At 44.2% G+C, this 23,835-nt stretch overlaps 1 pseudogene; it reads left to right on the top strand.

The window, feature by feature from the left end:
- Positions 1 to 23,835, top strand: part of LOC123142540 (uncharacterized) — a 97,881-nt pseudogene that overhangs the window by 44,373 nt on the left and 29,673 nt on the right.

Raw genomic sequence — 23,835 nt, 5'->3', positions numbered from 1 at the left:
AATAACCGCAGTCATCCGCCTCTGATCCCTCACCACAGCACTCCCACCATGGATTCCTTCCCCGCCAAAGCTCTCCTGGACGGGCTCACGCCGGACCAGAAGAAGGAGACTGCCGCCATTGCTGTCGGCTGGCTAGCCGGCAGGCAGCCGACGTCCCAATGGAGGACGCAACCGACGATGAGCCGGCCTCCTCGTCTGCGCCACCCTCGTCCTCCTCCGCGCCACCCATGCCGGTGCATTACACTATGTGTTGGAACACGCGGTACGCTACGCTAGCGCCAAATAAAATTTTCTACCGCGCACCCAAGATCATGCTGCTGGAAATAGATCACGGTATCGGGTTTACCACTAGACGCGCAGTCACCACAGCGAAAGTAGAGTTGGTGATGCGTGTAGCCGATCTCCCGGGCCGTCTCCTCCTCGTGTTGCCGATCTCCCGCGGACAGCGAAGACCCGTGAACGGTGATCTCCCGCGAACGGCACCTCACGGTTCCCTCGAACGGTTCATCCAAGCACCGCAGATGCGATGCCTCCAAGGTATCCACACGTACGGGGAGCAGCGTCGAGCGGCGGACTGCTAGGTCCGGTCGCGCGGCATGGGCATGGGGAGTGGCGGTGGCTAAACAGGGTTCAATCTGATCGACCCTAAGTGGTGTGCCCACTCCCCTTTATATAGACCTCCGAGGTGGGCTCAACACTTGAGCTCACTAGGAGTCCACATCCATTTTCCACTCAGATCCAATCCGAATGGGCTGCAGCCCCTTAAGTGTGCGACCCTATAGGTTCACGTACACATGGACACGACCAGAGTCGATAGTTGGTAGTGGCTCCTAGCAGAACGTGCCAACTCCCATGTGGGCGTAAAGTCGTTTGACGAACCTCAACAATGTGGCATATGCAACATTCCTTTTGCCTCACGATATTTGTTGTCGAGCTCAAGGCGAGTACTTGTCACCCTTGTGTTACCTCGACCTCTCTTCTGGAAACCATGATATCCCGAACTGGGTTAACACTTAACCCAAGTCGCATGGCCATGCTTTCCGAATTTGATCACTCGAGAGGGCCGAGAGAATATCTCTCCAAATAGGAGGGGCAAATTCCATCTTGGTCAACCATGTCTCGCGGCATGTCTCACGACTCACATGAAAGCTACCTTTATAACTACCCAGCTACGGAGTAGCATTTGATAGACCCTAAGTGAGTCGATCCTCATCCCGAGAACATGCGAGGACCTCAGGTCTAGGACATGGCATAGACATTGCACTTGAGACTAACAGATGACTATATCTCGCTGCGTCTCAAAGTGGGTCTGTCCGGCTCGGTGATCTCCATCCCCGAGCCCATACTATCGGTTTAGCATCTCCATGCACATGACTTGTGAAACATAGTCATCAACCGAGTCGTATACTAGTCAAGGATATGTGTCCGCGTAACCTTATCAACTAGGGACCATTAAAACAATCATCATACAATACATAGTTCCAGAAACAAGTCACATACTTATTGATACATATCATTGATGATGTTCAAGGACAATACAAATGACTCATGAATACATATGGAAATATCATCATCACATGATTGCCTCTAGGGCATATCTCCAACAGTCTCCCACTTGCACTAGAGTCAATCATTTAGGCATCGTATGCCCATGGAGCTCATGTGCGCCTCATGCTTCGGACGTGGGAGAGGCTTCGTCAATGGATCAGCAACATTTGCATCCGTGTGTACCTTGCATATGTTTACATCACCTCTTTCGACAATGTCGCGAATAAGGTTAAAACGCCTGAGTATGTGTTAGGTTTTACGATGGTTCCGTGGTTCCTTGACTTGCGCAATGGCACCACTATTATCACAATAGAGGTCCAATGGATAGACGCGCCCTCAACCACACCAAGATCAGAAATAAAATTCTTCACCCAAACACCTTCTTTTGCAGCTTCAGAAGCCGCAATGTACTCGACCTCTGTTGTAGAATCAGCTACCGTATATTGCTTGGAGCTCCTCCAGCTCACTGCTCCTCCGTTCAGAATGAACACAAACCCAGATTGTGATCGACTATCACCCCTATCTGTTTGGAAACTAGCATCGGTGTAACTATTTACAACGAGCTCATCCTCACCTCCATAAACCTGGAACATATCCTTAGTCCTTCTCAAGTACTTAAGGATATTCTTAACCGCTGTCCAGTGACTCTCCCCTGGATCAGCCTGGTATCTGCCCACCGCGCTAAGAGCAAAACCAACATCGGGACGAGTACATACCATAGCATACATGATGGACCCAACAGCCGAAGCATACGGAATCCCATCCATGCGTCTTCGCTCATCAGGAGTCATAGGACTCTGAGTCTTGCTAAGACTAATGCCATGTGACATGGGCAAGAAACCTTTCTTGGCATCTTGCATGTTGAACCGCTTCAACACCTTGTCAATATACGCACTCTGGCTTAATCCAATAAGCCTTCTCGATCTATCTCTATAGATCTTGATTCCCAAAATGTAAGCTGCTTCTCCCAAGTCCTTCATAGAAAAACTATTTTTCAATGAGTCCTTGACAGATTCAAGCATTTGAACATCATTTCCAATCAATAATATGTCATCCACATATAAGATCAGAAATGCAACTGAGCTCCCACTGACCTTCTTGAATACACAATGATCACAGTCATTCTTGATGAAGCCAAACTCTTTGACAGCTTCATTAAAACGAATGTTCCAATTCCGAGATGCTTGCCTTAATCCATAAATGGATCTCTGAAGCTTGCATACCATGCTAGACTTCTTTGGATCGACAAAACCCTTGGGTTGTGTCATATACACATCCTCGGTTAAATTTCCATTAAGGAAAGCCGTTTTGACATCCATCTGCCATATTTCATAGTCGAAATATGCCGCTATAGCAAGAATGATCCGAATTGATTTAGGCATCGCTACTGGTGAGTAAGTCTCATCGTAGTCAACTCCTTGAACTTGTCGATAACCTTTAGCAACAAGTCGAGCCTTATGGACTGTGACATTTCCGTCCATATCAGTTTTCTTCTTAAAGGTCCACTTGCACTCAATGGCTCGAACGCCATCTGGCAGATCAACCAAGTTCCAAACTTGATTGTCATCCATGGACTTTAATTCGGATCTCATGGCCTCAAGCCATAACTCGGAATCAGGGCTCTCCATCGCTTCCGCATATGTAGTCGGCTCGTTGTTCTCCAAGAACAACACATTGCAGTCATGCAAATTGCGTAACCTTTCCGACCTCCGTGGAACCGGTGTCGACTCCACTACGGGTTCCCTGACTAACTCCGGTGTGACAGTATCACCTACCGGAACGTCCCCGTGTGGTTCTCGAATTTCTTCTAGTCGGACCGTCCTCCCACTAGCCTTCCAATTGAGAAACTCTTTCTCAAGGAAAACTCCATGTCGAGCGACAAACACTTTGCCCTCTTCACGGTTGTAGAAGTAATATCCCAAGGTTTCCCTTGGATATCCCACGAATATGCACTTGTCCGATTTGGGTGTGAGCTTATCCGACTGGAGTCGCTTGACATATGCTTCACATCCCCAAATTTTCAGAAAAGACAAACTGTGACTCTTCGCAGTCCATATCTCATATGGTGTCTTATCTACGGACTTAGATGGTACCCTGTTTAGTGTGAAAGCTGCAGTTTCTAGAGCGTATTCCCAAAATGACAAGGGTAAATCCGACTGACTCATCATCGATCGGACCATGTCCAACAGGGACCGATTCCTCCGTTCGGACACACCATTTCTCTGTGGCGTACCCGGAGGAGTCAGTTGTGGAACTATTCCATTATTCTTCAGATGATCATCAAACTCCTGGCTCATATACTCACCGCCATGATCAGATCGTAGAAGTTTGATTTTCTTGCCGAGTTGATTTTCCACTTCGTTCTGAAACTCCTTGAACTTTCAAAAGTTTCTGACTTGTGCCTCATCAAGTAGACATATCCATATCTACTCAAGTCGTCGGTGAAAGTCACGAAGTATTGGAAACCACCTCTGGCTGCCGTGCTCATTGGTCCACATACATCACTATGTATAAGTTCCAACAACTCGGACGCCCTCTCGCAACTCTTTGCAAAAGGAGTCTTAGTCATCTTACCGAGTAGGCAAGACTCGCATGTCTCGAATGATTCAAACTCAAACGAAGTTAGAATTCCGTCATCATGGAGCTTCTTCATGCGCTTTTGACTAATGTGTCCTAGTCGACAATGCCAGATGTAAGTCGGATTTATCTCATTAGGCTTATGCCTCTTGACATTTATGTTATAGACTGATTCACCTTCAAGATCTAGGATAAATAACCCATTTACAACGGGTGCAAAGCCATGAAACATATTATTCAAGTAAATAGAACAACCATTGTCCTTAATACTGAATTCATAACCTTGTCTCATCAAACATGAGGCAGAAATAATGTTTCGACTCAAAGCAGGAACATAATAACAATTATCAAGTTCCATTACAAATCCTGAAGGTAAATTAAGTTGCATAGTGCCGACGGCCAATGCAGCAACTCTTGCTTTATTCCCGACGCGAATGTCAACTTCTCCTCTTGCGACATTCCTAGTTCTGCTTAGCCCCTGCATTGAGTTGCATATGTGAACAACCGATCCGGTATCATATACCCAAGAGCTACTAGAAACATCAGCAAGATAAATGTCTATAACATATACAACAAGTGTACCTGAAGAAGAAGTCATACTTCCAGTCTTCTTGCCCTTCTCGGCAAGCCACTTGCTACAGTTCCTTTTCCAGTGTCCGGGTTCCTTGCAATGAAAGCAAATACTCCCCGAAGCCGTCCCTGACTTAGGCGCAGCGGCTGTAGTTGGAGTTGCCTCCTTCTCTTCGCCCTTTGCCTTAGCCTTTTTCTTGGACCAGCTCTTCTTGAACTTAGCCGAGTTCTGCACCATCAACACTTGACGATGTGTACCTTTCTTGATATCCTGCTCTGCCACTTTGAGCATCCCATGCAATTCAGTGAGCTTCTTTTCCATCCCATGCATATGGTAGTTCGAGATGAACGGCCCATAGCTGTCCGGAAGAGAACCCAGAATTGTATCTGTGGACAACTCATCCCCAAGTGGGAAGCCCAGCCTATCCAGAGCTTGCATGTACCCGATCATCTTGATCACATGCGGGCTCAGTGGATCACCCTCTTTCAGCTTACAATCCATCAAGGATTGCTAGACGTTGAACCTTTCGGTCCTAGCCGGCATTTGAAACATGCTCTTAAGGTTCTCGATCATATCGAAAGCCTCAATATTTTCGAACTGCTGCTGCAGATCGGGCTCTATAAAAGCCAACATGAGATAGCTGATCTCGTTTGATTCATCAACGAGTTTCTGGTAGGCATTTCTGGCTGTGGCATTAGCATTATCAGCAGGTTCCTCTGGAAGCGGATTCTCTAGAACTTGTTCCTTTTTCTCATGCCTAAGAACAATTCTCAGGTTTCTATACCAGGTGGTAAAGTTTGTTCCATTCAATTTATCTTTTTCCAGGATTGATTTCAACGCAAAAGGGGTAACTTGAGCAGGTGGTGCCATTGATCTACAACAGAAATATGCAAAACACTAAGACATGTATTCATGAAGAGTAATTCATATTAAACATTTCAATAAGATCATTACTCCCACTAAAATCAACATCCCTCGGTTGATACTTAGTGATTCAAGATCCAAGATCAACATGTCAACTAGTGAGCTTTTGCATCACCGCTAGAGGACAAGATCACTCGGTAAGCAACTCTTGCTAATCGTATCTCCATACGACTCTTGTTGTTGGGGACATCTCATGCCTCGCCAACTCCTATGCCTCGTAGCCCAAAACTGTTTTGATAGCCACGACAAGTCAACCAATGCTCCGCGTGTAAGTGTCCGACACAAACCCATCACTTCAAGGAGATCTAGTGGCACCGTAATTTCATAGGCCCGCCACTAAATATACTTGATATGTGAAGGTGCAGCAATTGGGGAGGCATTTGTACTTGACATTCTTTGAGGGATCACCCTACTTAAAACATCTACCATGCAAAAGGAAGGGTGCATAAAAGGGATAAACTTTCACAGGCAGTTTATGTATGTGTGATATGGTATAGCCCCTTTTCATAGCGCGTGGTGATCTCCATCTCCACGTGCGCAGTCTGACCATGCATGGTTGTCCTCGTGGTGATCTCCATCTCCACGCCATGGTGTCAACCGCCAAGTGTTACATAAGATACTATGCTATTAAAAACTAATAGCTACTGAAAGTAAATTACATTACATGGCTTCTCATGTTGACACGCAGGTCATTAATACAATAATGGGACAACCATATGGCTCCTTCCGGTTGCCACACTAATGACACGCAGGTCATGAAACAATAATATACAAGCAACATACATGGGCTATACCAAATCACAGTCATTCCCTGCAAAAATGAGTCAGACGTTCTACCGCCAAAGATAAAACCTCCTGAAACTCTATCTTCCAAGCGGATTTTGTCCTAGCCAGAAGTGCCGAAATCATATTCCAGAATTTCGCCGCTAATCCAACTTTTCGTTAGCTTCAGTTTGACAGGTCGTGGAGCAAAATCGGAGTTCGTATGCAAAAGTTACAGCCATTTTACCGAGACCGCTCCAACAGATTTCAGCACCACGGAAATCACATTTCCAAGGTGTTGATCTATGTTCCGATTCGATCAATCTCATTGATCTTCGCGTGCTGCATCCGGATTTACGTTCCACTGTCTACCCCGATGGCGGACAACCGACCGGTAGGGGTAAGTCGTGTCACGGCCTCTGCATCACGATCACGGAAACAAGATCACGAAACCAACCTTCAACACTGACATGCGCGACCGATCTCATCGACCCGCACCTGAACCGATCTACATATCTCATATGCATATCATCGAATCTATTACCACACAGCGGAAGCACTGATACCACTGTTGGAACACGCGGTACGCTACGCTAGCGCCAAATAAAATTTTCTACCGCGCACCCAAGATCATGCTGCTGGAAATAGATCACGGGATCGGGTTTAACACTAGACACGCAGTCACCACAGCGGAAGTAGAGTTGGTGATGCGTGTAGCCGATCTCCCGGGCCGTCTCCTCCTCGCGTTGCCGATCTCCCGCGAACGGCATGTCGCGGTTCCCTCGAACGGTTCGTCCAAGCACCGCAGATGCGATGCCTCCAAGGTATCCACACGTACAGGGAGCAGCGTCGAGCGGCGGACTGCTAGGTCCGGTCGCGCGGCATGGGCATGGGGAGTGGCGGTGGCTAACCAGGGTTCAATCCGATCGACCCTAAGTGGTGTGCCCACTCCCCTTTATATACACCTCCGAGGTGGGCTCAACACTTGAGCCCACTAGGAGTCCACATCCATTTTCCACTCAGATCCAATCCGAATGGGCTGCAGCCCCTTAAGTGTGCGACCCTATAGGTTCACGTACACATGGACACGACCAGAGTCGATAGTTGGTAGCGGCTCCTAGCAGAACGTGCCAACTCCCATGTGGGCGTAAAGTCGTTTGACGAACCTCAACAATGTGGCATATGCAACATTCCTTTTGCCTCACGATATTTGTTGTCGAGCTCAAGGCGAGTACTTGTCACCCTTGTGTTAGCTCGACCTCTCTTCTCGAAACCATGATACAGATTCCCGAACTGGGTTAACACTTAACCCAAGTCGCATGGCCATGCTTTCCGAATTTGATCACTCGAGAGGGCCGAGAGAATATCTCTCCAAATAGGAGGGGCAAATTCCATCTTGGTCAACCATGTCTCGCGGCATGTCTCACGACTCACCTGAAAGCTACCTTTATAACTACCCAGTTATGGAGTAGCGTTTGATAGACCCTAAGTGAGTCGATCCTCATCCCAAGAACATGCGAGGACCTCAGGTCTAGGACATGGCATAGACATTGCACTTGAGACTAACAGATGACTATATCTCGCTGCGTCTCAAAGTGGGTCTGTCCGGCTCGGTGATCTCCATCCCCGAGCCCATACTATCGGTTTAGCATCTCCATGCACATGACTTGTGAAACATAGTCATCAACCGAGTCGTATACTAGTCAAGGATATGTGTCTGCATAACCTTATCAACTAGGGACCATTAAAACAATCATCATACAATACATAGTTCCAGAAACAAGTCACATACTTATTGATACATATCATTGATGATGTTCAAGGACAATACAAAGGACTCATGAATACATATGGAAATATCATCATCACATGATTACCTCTAGGGCATATCTCCAACACTATGACCATCGGCGAGGCCGGTTCCCATTACATGGACATGGTGCAGCAGGAGCGGGAGATGCAGTTCCGAGAGGCGTAGGCCGACGCCGCCTACAACCACCAACTCCTCTAGGAGCACCTGCAGGCGAAGGAGCAGCTCGCCGCCGACAAGGCGATTGTGCCAGACGCAGATGTGGCGGAGCAGGAAGCGCTGCTCGAGTCCTACCGCTCCTTTCGCAAGATCCACCTCGCCCGCTGGGCGAAGCCGCCAGCGGGCGATGGAGGTGGCGGCCGCATATAAGGAGAGCAACAAGGAGGCGGCGGACTAGGTGTTCGGCGAGACCGACGGCGAGGACGACATCGCCTGCTCCGCCGAGGCCGTGCCGGAGCGCCGCCGGCAGCAAGAAAGAGTAGTGCATGGTAGGTTGTCGTCGCTTTGGTCCCAGGAAGGCCACCCCTCCTCCCCTCCAGTCATGCCATGCTCGGTGGGTTGAGCATCGGCGGCCGATTAGTCGCTTGGCGGCAACGTGTAGGCGGATAACTTCAGTTCCCGGGGCTCCGGAGGCAGAGCTGGAGAGTGTCGAGGATGAATTGAAGAAGGCGAAGCTTCAGTTCTCGGGGCTCATGGTCGGGCATGGGGAACGGGCACCGACGATCATAGATTAGGTTAATTAATTATACCTACAGAGTCGGACATGTAATGAAATTTGTTGTGTTTATATGAAATTTGTTATGTTTATATAAAATCGGGTATGTTTATATGAAATCCGATCGTGTTTGAACGAATTTTGTTCGGTTAGTTTGAATTGTTGTCAAAATGTATGCGTGCATAGTTGGATAGTAGCCTCTCACATCCGTGCTCACGGACTGACTTCCCCTGGCTACGGACGGATGCGGAATCTGTCCACAAAACGGATGCGGAAAGAAATGTACGGATCACCATTGAAGATAACCTAACCAACCTTCTAGTCTCGACAACCACCCTCCCAGTTTTTTCTTTGCTGGAACCACCCTCTTAGAGCACCTCTAGCAGACCCCGCAAAAAGCCCCGACCCGCAAAATAACTGCCAAAATGCGGGTCGGCACGGAAAATCCCGCACGAACATATCCCGCAAACGCGGCCGACCCGCAATTTTTTTGAGGGGCGCGGCAAAATATTGACCCCAACCCGCGAATACGCTGGTTCCCCCCGGCCCGTCGGTGCCCTGCATATAGCGGGAGCAGTTGGCGGGGAGGACATTTCAGCCCGCGCTTTTCCCCACCTACCACCTCCCCTCTCCCCCTCGCCCCGCCGCCGGGCCACCGCCCATGACTCCGGCGAAAGTAGCCGCCGGGATCACGCCGAAAGGCCGCCAGACGCATGAGGTTGCCCTCCACCCCCTCCTGCGTCGGCGGGCCGAAAAGTTGCAGATCCGCGGCTCTTCGTCGCGGGCGGCCGAATTTGGCTTTTCCAGCCGCCGGTGGCTGTGCCAAATGATGGAATGGTCAGGGAGCACCTCGTGTAGCCTCGACAAAGTCCCATTGCCGCATGCAGGTACGGGTTCGTCCTGTCGCCGCCGCCGACGGTTTGCCGGCATGGATTCGGCCGGCCATCCGCCAGGCTCAGCGCTCATGCAGAGGCTCTGTGGCATGCCTATGCTACTCATACAGTGTGACGACTGCATGCAGACAGTGCTGCAGCTAACTTCGGGCATGCCGAAGCACCCCGGATGGGTGTTCTTCAAATGCGAAAATGACAGGGTGCGTGTTGTTTTCATTCGGCTTTGGCACCGCATTCTTTGGTTCAATTGCGATAGCTCATTTCGAACATCATCATGTGTGTAGGAAGGTGGATGCTCATTTTGGTTTTGGGAAGGCGAATACATTGATTTATTGATGGAAAGAAACTTAATAGACGTTCGTGCACTCCTTAGTAGAATCAAAGGCAATGAAGCGGCTGCATGTGCAACTAGATGGGAAGCAATTTCTACTTCTTTAGAACCAAAGAAGAAGAATGAAGAATGCAAAATCAAGAATCCACATATCAACAATGAATGCATGGAGAAGATATTGGTCCAACTAGTGGGAGCAGTTATCGAAGTTGGAAATCTTCTAAAATGCATAATTGTGGTTCTTGTTTTCTTTGGTATTGCTATTCTAGCAAAGATTTGGTGATGTTCTATGTATCCAATGTAGTTGAAAAAGCAAAGAAATGCATTATCTTGTGTTAAATTGAGGTGCAAATTTAGGATTTGCGGACCGGCGGCAGCGGCGCAAGACCAGACCCCGCAAAGCTGACATATCCTTTTATACGGGTCCATTTTGCGGGGTCTGCCTCTGCGGCCATCCGCGCCGGCCTACCAAGCCGTTTTTTCACAAACTGCAACATGTTTTGCGGGTCTACTTTTTGCGGGGTCTGCTAGAGATGCTCTTAGGCTCCCAAGCACACGTTGGTCCAGAAGGAAATATGCTCTAGAGGCAATAATAAAGTTGTTATTTATATTTCCTTATATCATGATAAATGTTTATTATTCATGCTAGAATTGTATTAACCGGAAACTTAGTACATGTGTGAATACATAGACAAACAGAGTGCCCCTAGTATGCCTCTACGTAACTAGCTCGTTAATCAAAGATGGTTAAGTTTCCTGACCATAGACATGTGTTGTCATTTGATGAACGGGATCACATCATTAGATAATGATGTGATGGACAAGACCCATCCGTTAGCTTAGCATTATGATCGTTTAGTTTTATTGCTATTGCTTTCTTCATGACTTATACATATTCCTCTGACTATGAGATTATGTATCTCCCGAATACCGGAGGAACACTTAGTGTGCTATCAAACGTCACAACGTAACTGGGTGATTATAAAGATGCTCTACAGGTGTCTCCGAAGGTGTTTGTTGAGTTGGCATAGATCAAGATTAGGATTTGTCACTCCGTGTATCGGAAAGGTATCTCTGGGCCCTCTCGGTAATGCACATCACTATAGGCCTTGCAAGCAATGTGACTAAATGAGTTAGTTGCGGGATGATGCATTACGAAACGAGTAAAGAGAGTTGCCGGTAACGAGATTGAGCTAGGTATGAGGATACTAACGATCGAATCTCGGGCAAGTAACATACCAATGACAAAGAGAATGGTGTATGTTGTTATGCGGTTTGACCGATAAAGATCTTCGTAGAATATGTAGGAGCCAATATGAGCATCTAGGTTCCGCTATTGGTTATTGACCAGAGATGTGTCTCGGTCATGTCTACATAGTTCTCGAACCCGTAGGGTCCGCACGCTTAACGTTCGATAACTATTTGTATTATGAGTTATGTGTTTTGGTGACCGAAGTTTGTTCGGAGTGCCGGATGAGATCACGGACATGACGAGGAGTCTCAAAATGGTCGAGAGGTAAAGATTGATGTATTGGAAGGTTATATATGGACACCGGAATGGTTCCAATAAGATTCAAGGATTTATCGGAGTACCGGGAAGCTACCGGAACCCACCGGGAAAGTTAATGGGCCTATTGGGCCATAGTGGAGAGAGGGAGGCTGCCACAGGAGGTGGCGCCCCCCAAGCCCAATCCGAATTGGACAAGGGGTGGGGGGCGCGGCCCCCCTTTCCTTCTCCCTCTCCCCCTTTCCCCTTTCCCCTCTTCGCTGATTGGAAGGAGGGGGGCGAATCCTACTTGGACTGGGAGTCCAAGTAGGACTCCCCCCTTGGCGTGCCCCCTTGGGCCGGCCACCTCCTCCTCCCCTCCTTTATATACGTCGGTAGGGGGGACCCCAAAGGCACAACAGTTGTTTCTTAGCCGTGTGCGGTGCCCCCCTCCACAGTTTACTCCTCCGGTCATAGCGTCGTAGTGCTTAGGCGAAGCCCTGCGCGGATCACATCACCAACACCGTCACCATGCCGTCGTGCTGACGAAACTCTCCCTCGAACCTCTACTGGATCAAGAGCTCGAGGGACGTCATTGAGCTGAACGTGTGCTGAACACAGAGGTGCCGTACGTTCGGTACTTGGATCGGTTGGATCGTGAAGACATTCGACTACATCAACCACGTTAACATAATGCTTTCGGTCTACGAGTGTACGTTGATGACCCACAAGTGTAGGGGATCTATCGTAGTCCTTTAGATAAGTAGAGTGTCAAACCCAACGAGGAGCAGAAGGAAATGATAAGCGGTTTTCAGCAAGGTATTCTCTGCAAGTACTGAAATAAGTGGTAACAGATAATTTTGTGATAGGATAATTTGTAACAAGCAACAAGTAACAAAAGTAAATAAAGTGCAGCACGGTGGCCCAATCCTTTTTGTAGCAAAGGACAAGCCTGGACAAACTCTTATATAGAGAAAAGCGCTCCCGAGGACACATGGGAATTATCGTCAAGCTAGTTTTCATCACGTTCATATGATTCGCGTTCGGTACTTTGATAATTTGATATGTGGGTGGACCGGTGCTTGGGTGCTTTTCTTACTTGAACAAGCATCCCTCTTATGATTAACCTCTATTGAAAGCATCCACAACTACAACAAAAGTATTAAGGTAAACCTAACCATAGCATGAAACATATGGATCCAAATCAGCCCGTTGCGAAGCAACGCATAAACTAGGGTTTAAGCTTCTGTCACTCTAGCAACCCATCATCTACTTATTACTTCCCAATGCCATCCTATAGGCCCAAATAATGGTGAAGTGTTATGTAGTCGACGTTCACATAACACCACTAGAGGATAGACAACATACATCTCATCAAAATATCGAACGAATACCAAATTCACGTGACTACTAATAGCAAGACTTCTCCCATGTCCTCAGGAACAAACGTAACTACTCACAAAGCATATTCATGTTCATAATCAGAGGGGTATTGATATGCATATAGGATCTGAACATATGATCTTCGACCAAATAAACCAACTAGCATCAACTACAAGGAGTAATCAACACTACTAGCAACCTACTAGTACCAATCCCGGACTTGGAGACAAGAATTGGATACAAGAGATGAACTAGGGTTTTGAGAGGAGATGGTGCTGGTGAAGATGTTGATGGAGATTGCCCTCTCCCGATGAGAGGAGCGCTGGTGATGACGATGGCGATGATTTCCCCCTCCCGGAGGGAAGTGTCCCCGGCAGAACAGCTCTGCCGGAGCCCTAGATTGGTTCCGCCAAGGTTCCGCCTCGTGGCGGCGGAGTCTCGTCCCGAAAGGTTGCTTATGATTTTTTCCTCGACGAAAGACTTCATATAGCAGAAGATGGCCACCGGAGAGCCAACAGGGGGCCCACGAGGCAGGGGGCGCGCCCCCCACCCTCGTGGGCAGGTGGTGGCCCCCTAACGTATTTCTTCCGTTCAGTATTTTTTATTATTTCCAAAAATGACTTTCGTGGAGTTTCAGGACTTTTGGAGTTGTGTAGAATAGATCTCTAATATTTGCTCCTTTTCCGGCCCAGAATTCCAGCTGCCAGCATTCTCCCTCCTTATGTAAACCTTCTAAAATAAGAGAGAATAGGCATAAGTATTGTGACATAACGTGTAATAACAGCCCATATTGCAATAAATATCGATATAAAAGCATGATGCAAAATGGACGTATCAACTCCCCCAAGCTTAGACCTCGCTTGTCCTCAAGCGGAAGTCGATAACGATAAATATGTCCACATATTTAGAGGTAGAGGTGTCGATAAAATAAAATACGGACATGAGGGCATCATGATTATTCTCATAACAGCAACATAAATGGATATTGTCATATGATTCTTATGCTCAAGTAATAATCTATTCACAATGCCAAGTATGAATCAGAAACTTTATTGAGAACTAACAAACTATAACCTCAGTCATTGAAGCAATTGCAATTTATCATAACATCAGAAAGAGTCTATGTCAGAGCTTTCTAGCAAGTCCACATACTCAACTATCCTTTAGTCTTTCATAATTGCTAACACTCACGCAATACTTGTGGTTACGGAGTTTTAATCGGACACAGAGAAAGATAGGGGCTTATAGTTTCATAATTGCTAACACTCACCCAACCTTTTACCTCAAGGGTAATGTCAACAATAATAACTCATGCTGACTTACATCCAATTGGATATATCTATCAGGATCTTTCCAACACCCTGTGCTTGCCAAAGGATAAAATGTAAAAAGGAAAGGTGAAGATCACCATGACTCTTGCATAAGGAAGAAGATAATAATAAAAGATAGGCCCTTCGTAGAGGGAAGCAAAGGTTGCCATGCACTTTCAGGGTTGGATGCACAAAATCTTAATGCGAAAGAACATCACTTTATATTGCCACTTGTGATATGAACCTTTATTATGCAGTCCGTCGATTTTATTTCTTCCACATCACAAGATCGTATAAAGTTTATTTCCTCCACACCAATCAATCATACATATTTAGAGAGCAATTTTTATTGCTTGCACCGATGACAACTTACTTGAAGGATCTTACTCAATCCATAGGTAGATATGGTGGACTCTCATGGCAAAACTGGTTTAAGGGTTTTTGGAAGCACAAGTAGTATCTCTACTTGGTGCAAAGAATTTGGCTAGAATGAGGGGGAAAGGCAAGCTCAACATGTTGGATGATCCATGAAAATATACTTTATCTCAGATATAAGAAAACATAACTCATTACGTTGTCTTCCTTGTCCAACATCAACTCTTTAGCATGTCATATTTTAATGAGTGCTCCCAATTATAAAAGATGTCCAAGATAGTATATTTATATGTGAAACCTCTCTTTCCTTATTACTTCCTATTAATTGCAACGATGACCAAAGCTATGTTTGCCAACTCCCAACAATTTTTAATCATCATACTCTTTCTATGTGAAGTCATTACTCTCAATAAGATCAATATGATCTCTTTGTTTCTTTTAATTATCCCCCCCCCCTTTTTTCCTTTTTTTCACTCAAGATCATGGCAAAATAATCAAGCCCTTGACTCAACACTAATCTTTATTATATAACTCACAAACTCGATTACATAGAGAGATCATAAAGCAAAACTCAAAATTAGATCATGCCATAAACTTTACTCTACTAGATCAAGATACTACTAATAGGATCGAACTAAGAAAGCGGTAAAGATAGGAGTGTGATGGTGATACGATACCGGGGCACCTCCCCCAAGCTTGGCAGTTGCCAAGGGGAGTGCCCATACCCATGTGATTATGTCCCCTTCTTCGGGGAAGAAGATGGTGGTGATGGTTTAGTTGATGGCGTAGGATTCTTCCTTAATTTGCGTTTGAGGACAGAATTTTGATCCCTCAAGTCATCAATCTCCTGCTCCAGGCTTAATATCCTTTTGCATAGTTCCTGCTTGTTTTCCTGCAAGAGACGAAAAGGGACAAACTCGATCTTAGGTTTCTTTGCTCTATCAGGGAGGCTTGACTTTTTGAACTCCACATGCATGTCCCCAGGTTGAGGTAATGGGGCTTCATCTTCATCTGAGCTCGTCTCCTCCTTCCTCTTGGGTTCATAGTCCTCTTCTTCCTCCGTAGTCCAACCACAATGCTCCACATCTCCATAGACCTTAAGATCTGCAAGGTAATCATCCACATAGCTTTCTCCTTCCGAATCCTGGGATGACATGTTGCTCTAATTTGTAGCAGGACAGCTCGAAACAAGAACAGAGGATAATTGCGTGATATGGTGGTCAAAACCTTCGAGAGATTATATAATGAATTTTTACCAACCAAAATACGTATCGTGCAAGAAAACGGAGTCTGGAGAGCACACGAGGTGCCCACGAGGTAGGGGGCGCGCCCAGGGGGGTAGGGCGCGCCCTCCACCCTCGTGGGGCCCTCGCGTCCTTCCCGGACTGCTTCTTATTTTTTCTATTTTTCTAAATATTCCAAAACGGAGAAATATTGCCATAAAAATTGTTTTGGAGTCGGTTTACTTACCGTACCACATACCTATTCCTTTTCGGAGTCTGAAACGTTTCGGAAAGTGTCCCTTATGTATTCCTCCGGGGTTACGGTTTCAATAACATTGGTTTCAACATTTATGGGATTACCTGAGATATAATGTTTGATTCTTTGACCGTTCACCACCTTCGGATTTGTGCCTTCGAAGTTGTTGATTTTTATGGCACCGGAACGATAGACCTCCTCGATAACGTAAGGACCTTCCCATTTAGAGAGAAGTTTTCCTGCAAAAAATCTTAAACGAGAGTTGTATAGCAATACATAGTCACCTACATTAAACTCACGCTTTTGTATCCTTTTGTCATGCCATCTTTTAACTTTTTCTTTAAACAACTTGGCATTTTCATAAGCTTGGGTTCTCCATTCATCAAGTGAGCTAATATCAAATAACCTCTTCTCACCGGCAAGTTTGAAATCATAATTGAGCTCTTTAATAGCCCAATAAGCCTTATGTTCTAGTTCGAGAGGTAAATGACATGCTTTTCCATAAACCATTTTATACGGAGACATACCCATAGGATTTTTATATGCAGTTCTGTAGGCCCATAATGCATCATCAAGTTTCTTTGACCAATTCTTTCTAGATCTATTAACAGTCTTTTGCAAAATTAATTTGAGCTCTCTATTACTCAATTCTACTTGACCACTAGACCGCGGGTGATAAGGAGATGCAATTCTATGGTTAACATCATACTTAGCAAGCATTTTACGAAAAACACCATGAATAAAATGTGAACCACCATCAGTCATTAAATATCTAGGGACTCCAAACCTTGGAAAAACAACTTCTTTAAACATTTTAATAGAAGTGTTATGATCAGCACTACTAGTTGGAATAGCTTCTACCCACTTAGTAACGTAATCAACAGCAACTAAAATATGTGTGTATCCATTAGAGGCAGGAAAAGGTCCCATATAATCAAAGCCCCAAACATCAAATGGTTCAATAACAAGTGAATAGTTCATAGGCATTTCTTGACGTCTACTAATGTTACCAATTCTTTGGCATTCATCACAAGATAAGACAAACTTACGAGCATCCTTGAAGAGAGTAGGCCAATAAAAACCAGATTGCAATACCTTATGTGCAGTTCTATCTCCAGCGTGGTGTCCTCCATATGCCTCGGAGTGACACTTGCGTAGGATCTGTTCCTGTTCATGCTCAGGTACACAACGTCTAATAACACCATCTACTCCTTCTTTATAAAGATGTGGGTCATCCCAAAAGTAATGTCTCAAATCATAGAAGAACTTTTTCTTTTGCTGGTATGTGAAACTAGGTGGTATAAATTTAGCCACGATATAATTAGCATAATCAGCATACCACGGAGTACTACAAGAGGCATTTATGACATTTAATTGCTCATCAGGAAAGCTATCATCAATAGGTAGTGGGTCATCAAGAACATTTTCTAACCTAGACAAGTTGTCTGCAACGGGGTTCTCAGCTCCCTTTCTATCAACAATATGCAAATCAAATTCTTGTAGCAGGAGAACCCATCTAATAAGTCTAGGTTTAGCATCTTTCTTTTCCATAAGATATTTAATAGCAGCATGATCCATGTGAATAGTTACTTTAGAATCAACAATATAAGGTCTGAACTTATCACAAGCAAATACAACTGCTAAGAATTCTTTTTCAGTAGTAGCATAATTTCTTTGAGCATTGTCTAGAGTCTTACTAGCATATTGAATAACATTTAATTTCTTATCAACTCTTTGCCCTAGAACAACACTTACAGCATAATCACTAGCATCACACATAATTTCAAAGGGTAAATTCCAATCAGGTGGTTGGACAATAGGTGCAGAGATCAATGCTTTCTTAAGTATTTCAAATGCTTCTACACAATCATCATCAAAGACAAATGGTATATCTTTTTGTAATAAATTAGTCAGAGGCCGAGAAATTTTTGAGAAGTCCTTAATGAACCTCCTATAAAATCCGGCGTGACCAAGGAAACTTCTTATACCTTTGATGTCCTTGGGACATGGCATCTTTTCAATAGCATCAACCTTGGCTTTATCAACCTCAATACCTCTTTCAGAAACTTTATGCCCCAAGACAATGCCTTCATTAACCATAAAGTGGCACTTTTCCCAATTCAAGACAAGATTAGTTTCTTCACATCTCTGCAAAACTCGATCATGGTTGCTCAAGAAATCATCAAAAGAGGATCCATAGACGGAGAAGTCGTCCATGAAAACCTCACAAATGTTTTCACAAAAGTCAGAGAATATAGCCATCATACATCTTTGAAAGGTAGCAGGTGCATTACATAAACCAAAAGGCATACGTCTATAAGCAAAAGTACCAAAAGGGCAAGTAAAAGTAGTCTTTGACTGATCATTGGCTGGCACAGGTATTTGAGAGAAACTAGAATAACCATCTAGAAAGCAAAAATGTGTATGTTTAGATAATCTTTCTAGCATTTGATCGATAAAAGGTAAGGGGTAATGATCTTTCTTAGTAGCTTTATTTAATTTGCATAAATCAATTACCATCCTATAACCTGTAATAATTCTTTGTGGAATCAATTCATCTTTATCATTAGGAAAGACGATAATACCTCCCTTCTTAGGGACACAATGGACAGGACTTACCCACTGACTGTCAGCAACGGGATAAATTATACCTGCCTCAAGGAGCTTTAGTAATTCTTTTCTTACCACTTCTTTCATCTTAGGATTCAGCCTTCGTTGATGTTCACGAACTGGTTTGGCATCTTCTTCCAAATTTGTTTTATGTTGAGATAGAGTGGGACTAATGCCCTTAAGATCATCAAGAGTATATCCAATAGCAGCACGGTGCTTCTTCAGAGTTTTCAATAGTCTTTATTCTTCATGATCTGAAAGGTTAGCACTAATAATAACAGGATATATCTTTTTCTCATCAAGATAAGCATATTTAAGAGTATCAGGTAAAGGTTTGAGCTCAAACACGGGATCACCCTTGGGTGGAGGAGGATCCCCTAGGATTTCAACAGGCAAATTGTGTTTCAGGATAGGTTCCTGTTTAAAGAACACTTCATCTATTTCCCTTCTTTCATTCATAAACATATCATTTTCATGCTCTAGCAAATATTGTTCTAAAGGATCACTAGGAGGTACGGCAATAGAAGCAAGACCAATAATTTCATCCTTACTAGGTAATTACTCTTCACGGTGTTGTCTACGAAATTTAGAGAAATTAAACGCATGAGACATATGACCCAAACCAATAGTAACAACATCCTTTTCGCAGTCTATCTTAGCATTAACAGTGTTCAGGAAGGGTCTACCAAATATAATGGGACAAAAGCTATCTTGTGGGGAACCAAGAACAAGAAAATCAGCAGGATATTTAGTTTTCCCGCACAAGACTTCAACATCTCTAACAATTCCCATTGGTGAAATAGTATCTCTATTGGCAAGTTTAATTGTAACATCAATATCTTCTAACTCAGCAGGTGCAATCTCATGCATAATTTCTTTGTATAAGTCAAAAGGTATTGCACTAGCACTAGCACCCATATCACATAAGCCATGATAACAATGATCTCCTATTTTAACAGAAATAACAGGCATGCCTACCACAGGTCTATGTTTATCTTTAGCACAAGGTTTGGAAATTCTAGCAGTTTCATCACGGAAATGAATAACATGCCCATCAATATTATCAGACAAGAGATCTTTAACAATTGCAATATTAGGTTCAACTTTAATTTGCTCAGGAGGTGTGTAAGTTCTAATATTGCTTTTACGAACCACAGTAGAAGCTTTAGCACGATCCTTTATCCTAACAGGGAAAGGTGGTTTCTCAACATAAGAAGTAGGAACAATAGGATCATTATAAGTGATAGTCTTTTCTTCAACTTTAATAGGTGCAGCTACTTTTACTTCTATGGGAGGGTGATATTTAAACCACTTCTCCTTGGGGAGATCAACATAAGTAGCAAAAGATTCACAGAATGAAGCTACTATCTCAGAGTCAAGTCCATATTTAGTGCTAAATTTATGGAAAACATCGGTATCCATAAAAGATTGAACACAATCAAACTTAGGTGTCATACCTGACTCCTTACCTTCATCGAGATCCCAATCTTTAGATTTGCGTTTAATTCTATCCAATAAATTCCATTTGAATTCAATAGTCTTCATCATAAAAGAGCCAGCACAAGAAGTATCGAGCATGGTGCGATTGTTATCAGAAAGCCGAGCATAAAAACTTTGAATAATTATTTCTCTTGAGAGCTCATGATTGGGGCATGAATATAACATTGATTTAAGCCTCCCCAAAGCTTGAGCGATGCTTTCTCCTTCGCGAGGCCAAAAATTATATATATAATTGCGATCACGATGAACAAGATGCATAGGATAAAATTTCTGATGAAATTCCAATTTCAATCGTTTATAGTTCCATGACCCCGTATCATCACATAGCCTATACCATGTCGATGCATCTCCCTTCAAAGATAAAGGGAAGACCTTCCTCTTAACAACATCATCGGGTATACCTGCAAGCTTAAATAATCCACAAACTTCATCCACATATATTAGGTGCTCATCAGGATGCTTTGCTCCATCTCCTACAAAAGGATTAGCTAGCAGTTTTTCTAACATACCTGAAGGAATCTCAAAGTGGACATTTTCATTTACATTTTCGTTTGCAATAGGTTCAGTAGGTTGAGGAGCAACTCTTTGCTCTACTGGTCGGGGTGAAGATACCCCGAACAAGCCCCTCAGAGGATTACTTTCCATAGTAACAAGTGACGGTAAATTTCAGCACACTATATAAATTTTTCCTTACCAAATTCCACCTACCAAAGGCGCTTCACTCCTCGGCAACGGCGCCAGAAAAGAGTCTTGATGACCCACAAGTGTAGGGGATCTATCATAGTCCTTTTGATAAGTAAGAGTGTCGAACCCAACGAGGAGCAGAAGGAAATGGTAAGCGGTTTTCAGCAAGGTATTCTCTGCAAGTACTGAAATAAGTGGTAACAGATAATTTTGTGATAGGATAATTTGTAATGAGCAACAAGTAACAAAAGTAAATAAAGTGCAGCAAGGTGGCCCAATCCTTTTTGTAGCAAAGGACAAGCCTGGACAAACTCTTATATAGAGAAAAGCGCTCCCGAGGACACATGGGAATTATCGTCAAGCTAGTTTTCATCACGTTCATATGATTCGCGTTCGGTACTTTGATAATTTGATATGTGGGTGGACCGGTGCTTGGGTGCTATTCTTACTTGAACAAGCATCCCTCTTATGATTAACCTCTATTGCAAGCATCCGCTACTACAACAAAAGTATTAAGGTAAACCTAACCATAGCATGAAACATATGGATCCAAATCAGCCCCTTACGAAGCAACGCATAAACTAGGGTTTAAGCTTCTGTCACTCTAGCAACCCATCATCTACTTATTACTTCCCAATGCCTTCCTCTAGGCCCAAATAATGGTGAAGTGTTATGTAGTCGACGTTCACATAACACCACTACAGGATAGACAACATACATCTCATCAAAATATCGAACGAATACCAAATTCACATGACTACTAATAGCAAGACTTCTCCCATGTCCTCAGGAACAAACGTAACTACTCACAAAGCATATTCATGTTCATAATCAGAGGGGTATTAATATGCATATAGGATCTGAACATATGATCTTCCACCAAATAAACCAACTAGCATCAACTACAAGGAGTAATCAACACTACTAGCAACCTACTAGTACCAATCCCGGACTTGGAGACAAGAATTGGATACAAGAGATGAACTAGGGTTTTGAGAGGAGATGGTGCTGGTGAAGATGTTGATGGAGATTGCCCTCTCCCGATGAGAGGAGCGTTGGTGATGACGATGGCGATGATTTCCCCCTCCCGGAGGGAAGTGTCCCCGGCAGAACAGCTCTGCCGGAGCCCTAGATTGGTTCCACCAAGGTTCCGCCTCGTGGCGGGGGAGTCTCGTCCCGAAAGGTTGCTTATGATTTTTCCTCGACGAAAGACTTCATATAGCAGAAGATGGCCACCGGAGAGCCAACAGGGGCCCATGAGGCAGGGGGCGCGCCCTGGGGGGTAGGGCGCGCCCCCACCCTCGTGGGCAGGTGGTGGCCCCCCTGACGTATTTCTTCCGTTCAGTATTTTTTATTATTTCCAAAAATGACTTTCGTGGAATTTCAGGACTTTTGGAGTTGTGCAGAATAGGTCTCTAATATTTTCTCCTTTTCCAGCCTAGAATTCCAGCTGCCGGCATTCTCCCTCCTTATGTAAACCTTGTAAAATAAGAGAGAATAGGCATAAGTATTGTGACATAACATGTAATAACATCCCATATTGCAATAAATATCGATATAAAGGCATGATGCAAAATGGACGTATCATACGTGGACACACTCTCCCCGTCTTGTTGCTATGCTTCTCCTAGATAGATCTTGCGTGATCGTAGGAAATTTTTTGAAATTGCATTCTACGTTCCCCAAAAGTGGCATCAGAGCCAGGTCTATGCGTAGATGATATGCACGAGTAGAACACAAAAAGTTGTGGGCGATAATAGTCATACTGCTTACCACCAACGTCTTACTTTGATTTGGAGGTATTGTTGGATGAAGCGGCCCGGACTGACATTACATGACCGCGTTCATGAGACTAGTTCTACCGATGTGCTTCACACATAGGTGGCTGGCGGGTGTCTGTTTCTCCAACTTTAGTTGAATCGAGTTTGACTACGGCCGGTCCTTCTTGAAGGTTAAAACAACACACTTGATGAAAAATCGTTGTGGTTTTGATACGTAGGTAAGAACGGTTCTTGCTAGAAGCCCGTAGCAGCCACGTAAAACTTTCAACAACAAAGTAGAGGACGTCTAACTTGTTTTTGCAGGGCATGTTGTGATGTGATATGGTCAAGACGTGATGAGATATAAATTTTTGTATGAGATGATCATGTTTTGTAAAAGTTATCGGCAACTGGCAGGAGCCTTATGGTTGTCGCTTTATTGTACGAAATGCAATCGCCATGTAATTGCTTTACTTTATCACTAAGCGGTAGCGATAGTTGTGGGAGCAATAGTTGGCGAGACGACAATGACGCTACAATGGAGATCAAGGTGTCAAGCCGGTGACAATGGAGATCAAGGTGTCAAGCCGGTGACAAGATGATGATGGCCATATCATGTCACATATTTTGATTGCATGTGATGTTTATCCTTTATGCATCTTATTTTGCTTAGTATGGTGGTAGCATTATAAGATGATCCCTCACTAAATTTCAAGGTATAAGTGTTCTCCCTGAGTATGCACCGTTGCTATAGTTCATCGTGCTGAGACACCACGTGATGATCGGGTGTGATAAGCTCTACGTTCACATACAACGGGTGCAAGCCAGTTTTGCACATGCAGAATACTCAGGTTAAACTTGACGAGCCTAGCATATGTACATATGGCCTCAGAACACTGAGACCGAAAGGTCGAACGTGAATCATATAGTAGATATGATCAACATAGTAATGTTCACCATTGAAAACTACTCCATCTCACATAATGATCGGACATGGTTTAGTTGATATGGATCATGTGATCATTTAGATGACTAGAGAGATGTCTATCTAAGTGGGAGTTCTTAAGTAATATGATTAATTGAACTTTAATTTATCATGAACTTAGTACCTCATAGT

The sequence above is a fragment of the Triticum aestivum genome, chromosome 6D (genome assembly GCF_018294505.1).
Source record: "Triticum aestivum cultivar Chinese Spring chromosome 6D, IWGSC CS RefSeq v2.1, whole genome shotgun sequence".
Lineage (NCBI taxonomy): Eukaryota > Viridiplantae > Streptophyta > Magnoliopsida > Poales > Poaceae > Triticum > Triticum aestivum.
Note: the sequence above shows the minus strand (reverse complement) of the source record. Positions and strands in the feature narration are given on the sequence as shown.